Genomic DNA, 8391 nt, shown 5'->3' with positions numbered 1-8391 from the left:
TTTAATATTTTCTCGTACAAGTGTTCAATTTTAGATTTTTTCAACGCCAGAAAGTCTTGTTTTATGCTTGATAACCTTTCAAGTTCTTTTTTTTCATAATTACATCAAACATTTTTATAAAGCTACAAAGCTTTTAATATTGATGTGTCGAATTAATTTTGTCTGTACATGTATTGGCCGATTTTTTAAATGGAATTCTAATAACTTTTACTATTAAGGGTCCAAAAAGAGATAGAGTAAATAAGATTAGGTTCAGTTTCAGAAGAAAACACGGATCGCAAGTTAGGTCATATTATGTGAGTCAGAGGAACAAAGGTGTAGTGTTAGTGGGAGTTAGCATAAAATGTGAGCTAATAAATCTATATTCATGGTCATTATTGCCAGATAAAGAAAACACTTGCTGTGACCTTCAACTCGACATTAATAAGATATATCGACGGCGTATTGTCAAAAACAATGGTTATATCCAGTCTTATATGTGTCGATACGACATATTCCGGTGAGCTTGAGATAAAAGATACCACAGAGTCTAACACATCTGTTCCATATTTGGATATTTTACTTGAAAAAGTCGTTAATGGTTATCTAACAACCAAGCTTTGTGATACCATCCCTTACTTATATAATATACCTTCATCACCTGCATACGGGGTTTATATTTCTCAGTTGATTCGATACTCTATCATAGCATTCTCTACGTATGTACAATTTCTAAAACAAGGTAAGTTATTGACTTACAAGTAGATGAAACAAGAATATAAGAAGTATCGTTTTCATGCATCATTTCGTTCCATGGTCGATTTAATGACCTTGTCAGCAAATACAATTTATCATTGAGTCAAATATCGACTTACGTTCTTTCTTACTTGTTTCTAGGCCATTATTAACACACTGAAATAACGACTGATTTGTTCGTTATTACCCGATTCTACAAGGAGCACATGGCGGGTGTGATAGGTCGGCAGGGGATACTCACCCGTTCATGGCACCATATCCCACCTCTGATGTTTTGGACTTTTGGACTTGAATTTTGTTTGCATATATTTCATTTCAATTTTCTACATTCTGAATTTAATGAAAAATCAAAAAAAATAATAAAGCTATAATTCGACCTCAGCCCAAAAACAACTTTATTTACGATAATACATATTTTTTACACTGTATACATAAAGTATGAAGAAGACCATAACAGGGACGGAATATTAACGTGCTGGTATTAATGTATCTTCATGTATAAATTTGTTTAACGAATGTCATTTATTTCAACTGTTGTGCCCTTAAACAACCAGGTAATGTAAGTATGAATTTAAATTCATCTAATGATAAACGTGAGGGAAACTTTTATTCTGGATTTAACAAAATTTTGTTATAGAGACGTTGACTAACAAAAAGATAGACAAACTCAATCATAGTAGTCCTTGCCCTTTTGGTACAACATATTTCACGACTAATTACTTACTAACAACTATTGAACTTCTTTTGTTTTTAAGTGGGTTTTTCTTTAGATGTTTGAACAATGATTTGGTTCTATTGGTAACGAAAGAATCTCATACAATTAACGGACTCATAAAATTGCTTTTTCTTGATGTAATTATTAATCAATGATTACTCTGCTAATGCATCATATATCTCTGCATATGTATCATTGTATTTTTAAGTGGCAGAAAGATTTTAAGTTTCGTTCTAGCACAGGTATAAACATAATACATGTATTAAATTTCACTACATGCGTATATTGCAGACAAATTTATAAATGTTTCATAAGCCCAGAGTTAAATAAAAACTATCCAACAAACTGTATTAAAAATAAAAAATGTTCTCATATAGATACCGATATTTCCCGGGAATTGGGCACTAGCAACTAATTCATTATCGTCCACCAATCCCGCACACAAAATACTATGGTTAACTATAGTTAACCATAGTATTTTGTGTGCGGGATTGGTTAATAAAAGTTTCAAAGTCTTTACTTTAGTACTGCAAAGTTTCAATGATTTTACTGTAGTAAATCAAAGTTTCAAAGTTTTCAATATAGTAAATCAAAAATTCTAACTATATATAGTAAATCGAAGTATTACAGTTTTTACTTTTTTAGATCAGTTTATCACAATTTACGTTACAGTTTATCAACTTATAAAAGTATTTATTGCGGAATGGGGATTTTTGTATATTTTGATTTATTTCAAATTAACAAGGTTTTTAATTCAAAGCAACGTTCGCATAAATACATTTAGAAAAAAAAACATGTTTACTGATTTGACGGAGCCAATATTTAAGTTCAAAATGTCTCAAATATTATTTTTTAATATTTCATTTTCCTTTCTTCCTTTAAAACGTTCACTATATCAGCATTACATTTTAAATATATTTGAATAAGTGTGAATAAATTATCTATCAGTCTACAGGCATAAAAGTAAACTCTCATCAAAATTCGGTTTTTTGGGTACTTTTAAAGGGAGGGGTCGTATTAATAAAACGTTTTCTGAAGCTTCTATGAATTTTTATTCATTAAGATCAAAAACAAATTTTCTTGTGTGCATAAATTTCGAATTTTTAAGTGCGGAAGATAAAATTTCCAAAGATTTTGCTATTGTTTATCAAACTTTAAAAGTTCTCACTATCGTTAGTCGAAATTTCAAATATTTAAGTGTAGAAAATCAGTTTTCAGTTTTTACTATAGATAATCAAAATTTCAAAGTTTTCACTATAGTTTGTTAAGGTTTAACTATAGTAATGAAATAAATGGAGTTTAAATGTTTAACTCGCTTCAGAAATTGTTTAACATGCTTTTGCGTACCGTACCAATTAAGGGATATAAACTCCGTATAAAGATGCTGAGGGTGTAAATTAAAGCTGAATAATTAAAGGAAGTTGACAATTGAAAAGTAAAAGTCATCACGTTAATTAAAAAGTTTTGTTACATACCAGATATGAGTCAATACTTAATTGATTTACAAAAAATTTGAACTCCAAATATGTTTATTGAACCTACATGAAATATGGAATGTAATTTATGGAGATAACGAACAGTATTCAAGCTCAAAAGTCCATAAAACAATAAAAAATAGGAGCAGAGCAAATACGGACCTCCAAAACATCAGAGGTGGGATTAGATGTCAGGGAGGAGTGGAGGAGTAAGCATCCCCTTCCGACCGGTAACACCCGCCGTGTTCTCCTTAACATGATCGGGAAATAACAGAAAAATCCATCGTCAATTCAGTGTGTTAATAATGGAATAACAATGAGTATGAAGAACGCCAGTTAGCATTTGACTCAATGATAAACAGTATTTTCTTTCTGATTGATTGATTGTATATTGTTTAATGTCCATCTCGAGAATTTTTCACCTGCCGGTGGAGAGATACAAATTTTGTCCTATACTCGGCACTTAGGCCATTGAGCAGGGAGTGATCTTTATCGTGCTAGCACCTACTGCGACACGGGACCTCGGTTTATACGGTCTCATCCGAAGGACCGGTCTCCACGTCCCACAGTGGGATTCGAACCCGCGACGTAAGGACTGACTCCTTAATTCGCGACTCTAGGGCAGACGCTCTAATCATTGCGCCACGCGGGCGACTATTTTCATTCTTGTGTCGATACGATATATCCCGGTGAGCTTGACATAAAAGATACAATAGAGTCTGACACATCTTTTTCATTTTTGGTAATTTTACTTGAAAAAGACCTTAACGGTAATCTTACAATGATATTCTTGTTTCATCAACTTGTTTGTCAATTTTTTTAATCTCGTTTTGGAAATTGAACATACGTAGAGCATGTTCTTGCGTATCGAAATATAGAAATATAGAATCGGTATGTAGGTGATGAAGGTATATTGCTGCATAGGTAAGGGAAGTTGACGATTGAAAAGTTAAAGTCGTCACGTCTATCGTAGAATTTGTTTGTTAGCTTATATGTTATAATAATATATATATGTTAATTCAAATTCATTTTGGTTGTTTGGGATATTAAAAATTTTCAAAGCTGACATATGATTTTGAAGAATTTCTTTTTTAGAAAGGGAACTATGGATATAATTTGGATTGCGACTTGTAGAATTAAATCCAAGTTCTTCTAAAATACAATTCATATAACGAGCCTTACAAACGAATACAATGTTCAATGTTTCCTGCTTTGTCAGCAGGGACCAGTACGTACCGATCATGTAATCTATCTTATTCTTTTTACTCTTCTGGATTATTATACAGAAGGATAGATGGTTTTTAAATTGCCCCCAGTCTTTTAATACTCGATTGTAACATAGTTCTGATACATTTAATCCATTCTAACAAAGTGTCAACGTTTAAAATGATATATTGCTTAATTTGACGTTTTGGGGGCTGGGGTTGGGGTGAGGGTATATTTAGATTTAATTTAAATTCACAATGTTGTTAATTCAGTCGCAATATTTACGTAAAATATGCCTACTGGTTTGACAGAATTTTCGTTCAAAATGACTCAAATATTAATTTTAATTATTAAATTCTCCTTTCTTCATACAAAAAACATAAACTTTATCAGCATTAAACCCAAACTACAAATCTTGAATTAATTGTCTATCGGTCTAAAGAGTAAACTTTAAAAGTATTCACGATTTTATTGTATTACGGTAAATCAAACTTTCAAAGCTTCTACTTTAGTAAATCAAAGGTTTAAAGTTTCTATTAGAGAAAATCAAAGTTCCAAAGTTTTAGTACAGCAAATAAAAGTTCCAAATTTCCGTAATACTATATTCAAATAAACTGTAGTTAGCTATAGTTATTTTAGGGATCTCTCAGAATTTTGTAATGGACTCCAATTTCGCCCCAATTTAAGCAAATCGTTTTAAGTATAAAGATCTTTAACGTGATAAGAATAAAACACTTGCTGTAGCTTCAACTCGGTGTATATATATGTAGACGATGTATAATCAATTAACTGTAAGAATAGATACTTTCTTTCATATGTCGATTTGATATACCAGAGCTTGAAAAATATAAATATTATTATTTTTTCTCTTCTATCGTCAACTTCCCTTATTTATTAAGCAACTGGACTTTGCACTCAAAGATCTAAGTTTTGGGGATATTATGCAATGAAATTATAAAGGAGACCAAGATAATTGATTGGCAATAATTCAGTGCAATGAGTCGCAAAGAAAGCTGACTTTTACAGACGACGGCTTACTTTTACACTGGGGCAATATACGAAAGCTCTTTTGCAATAAAAATATTTAGCTCACATCTATTTAAACGAAAATAATGAGCATATAAGTTGCCCAAGATGAATCCGACAACCACTCTACCCTCAAATACCGAACTTCACAAGCTTGTGCCAAAACCACAATGCCTATGATCACTAAAAAGTTTTTTTCTTATGTATTATCAATTCTGTCCCTCCGTACTTACTACAGGTATCAATGTCAAAGTAAATAGTAAATAAGATACAGAAGAGCATGCTTTACGTAGGAACAAATTCTAAATCAAGGTAACATATTGAAGAACAAGTTGATGACACAAGAATATCAATTGATCTGTTTAAGGACGCTCTAAACACTGCATAGATAAAGAGCTCTATCTATTGAGTAATTTTATGCAGTCAGAGTGATCTGCCCTTAGATGTAAGATGAAAGAAATTGTTATTTACCGTTAATTACATAACTTATATTAGATTAAAATATTTTTAGCATTATATAAGACCAAGAGTAAGAAATTTAATTAATTATTTTCATTAATTTTCCCAGTGTCAGTAGACAACAGTGATTTCTGCTCACAAATAGTACATTGTCTTTGAATATTTTTCCTGCGCAAATAAGGCACGTACCCTATATTCTAAATGAATGAAGAAGTCTCAATATGCATATCTTTATACGACATACTGTATACAGGGAAATATTCGCCCCCGTTTTATTTTCGCCCCTTTCGCCCTTACCTCGTTTGGGCGAATTTAAAAAGGGGCGAATACAAAATATACAATACAATTCCTTAAGCAAAACTGTGACTGGGCGAATTCAAAACGGGGCAAAATTGTTTCCAAGTGTGAAAGGGCGAAAATAAAGCGGGGCGAAAATAACCCTGTATACAGTATTTTTCTCAGAGTCAAAAGAAAACCAGTTTCTGTTAGTGTTTAGAGCTTCCTTAAAGTCATCATTTCGCAAGTTCCATGGTCGCTTCAAATGAATGGTCTTGTCAGCAAATAAGTTGAATGCTGACTGGTGTTTTCCATACTGATCTTTCAGTCGGTAGAGCGATCGCTTCGTGTTCGGAAGGTTGTGAGTTCGAATCTTGGCCTTGTCTAGATCTAACCTAAGTCGATGATAAAAAAAAAATAGGTAGCAACTGTTCCTTCGCCACGTGCTCGGCACCGTTGAAGTGAAAGTTGCGGGTCCTTCAGATGAGACCTTAATAACCAAGACCTCCTGTTACGGTAGCCTTTAGCACGATAAAGATCTCTCACTGCTTAATGGCCTTAAGTTTCGAGTGAAGCTCAAAATTTGAAGCCCTTCACCTGTATACGGTGACGTTTCTATACGCGTTAAATATTCTCAAATGAGACGTTAAGCAATATAAAATAAATCAATTTATCCTACTTATTGTTCTGTGCATTCTGATTGTACACACAAGTACTCCGAAGTTGACATCAAAAAGATACTTGAGTTTCTGATATTGACCATATATATGTGGTTTATGGAGACCAAATCTTCCAACAATCCATTGGACTTCCCATTTGTACCAATTGCTCCCCGTTATTAGCAGACTTATTTTTGTATTCATATGAAGCACAATTTGTCCAAAATTCTATATGTGAAAAGAAGAAAACACTTGCTTTGGCCCGCAACTCGACATTTAGATATATCGACGACGTATTGTCAATTACAATGGTTATTTCCATATGCTTTCTAATGTCGATACGATATATCCCGGTGAGCTTGAAATAAAGGACACTACAGAGTCTGACACATTTGTTTCATATTTAGATATTTTACTCGAAAAAGATGTTAACAGTAATCTAACGACCAAGCATTATGATAAACGTGATGATTTTAACATTTCAAACGTCAACTTCCCTGACATGGAGCACACGGCGGGTGTGACCGGTCGGCAGGGGATTCCCACTCCTCCATGGCACCTTAACCCACCTCTGAGTTTTTCTCCCTAATTGTATATTGTTTAATGGTCTTTTGAGCTTGAATACTGTTCTTGTCTCCATACATTCCATTGTTTAAATGAACTATATAGAAAGCTTACTGTGTGTTATCTTCTTATTTCATTAATAATCATCTTTATTGCAGCAATAATCTTAAAACTCCTTTATTCAATGCACACATAAGTTTATTAATTATAATCTCTTGCTTTAGTTTAAATCTTTCAAAAGAAAAATATCTTAAAAGTCCAAGGACTTTATTGTTGTCAACTTTCTGGCATAGGAAGTTATCTAATGGTCAAATCCTAAATTTAACAAAAAACAACAAATAAAAATCTTAAGGGAATTGAATTTTAAAAATCTTATAAACAGTATAAATTTGTAAACAGGGCATAAAAGACGGATCTCAAAAAGTGAAATAAGATGACCAGAAGAAGAAATTACCCACTTACGACCAATCACCCCCTCCAGTATTACAATTGATTACGCTTACGTAATGTTCCATATTCAAAGTCACTTTATAAACAAAGTGTAAAAAATTGGTATGACATCATAATGATGACTTAATAATACGAACCGAAATAAAATATTGCTATGTTTCAACACATATTCTTATAGAATCCCATTTTTTTTGTTTTTTGGTGTTTTTTTTTGGTGTAATTTTAATTTTCATTGTGTGACATGTGCACTTCTTTTTTATTGAAATCGTTCTTATTATTGACCGACATGCTAAGCCTCCACTAATTGAACCAAAAATCAAAATCAATACTTCCGATTACTTGGACATGCCATTAAGCCCAGTTTTTAGATTTAAACCATCCTTAGGCTTTCGCGGTCTCAATCTCTTTGTCATTAATCAGAATGTGGGAATAACTCCTACAATTATTCCTTAGAACTGGAACAAATACTTAGTTCAGTATATAAATCGTATATAATACTGCATTAACATATAGATTTATTGTCTAATTGGAGCATACGATGTGTCTCAAGGATACAAGAAGTAAGATTTAATTGCTGTACGACTTTCTTGAAGACATTGAATTATAAAACTAAAAAATTATTACTTGTAATATAAGCCATTGTCTATTGCTTAGTTCTTAGCATCGTAATAAAACTGCAATCAATTCATACCTCCAGGAATAGCAAATTTCACATAATTACATAAAGATGTATAATAAATTTCAAGAACGAGTACCTATAATCTTATTTTTTATGTGATAACTCGCTTATTTTTTCGATCGAATACAAAGATAGTATTAAATGATG

The sequence above is a fragment of the Saccostrea cucullata genome, unplaced genomic scaffold (assembly GCF_032062105.1).
Source record: "Saccostrea cucullata isolate Sc308-1 unplaced genomic scaffold, CSIRO_AGI_Scuc_v1 ctg784, whole genome shotgun sequence".
NCBI classification, from domain to species: domain Eukaryota; kingdom Metazoa; phylum Mollusca; class Bivalvia; order Ostreida; family Ostreidae; genus Saccostrea; species Saccostrea cuccullata.
Note: the sequence above shows the minus strand (reverse complement) of the source record.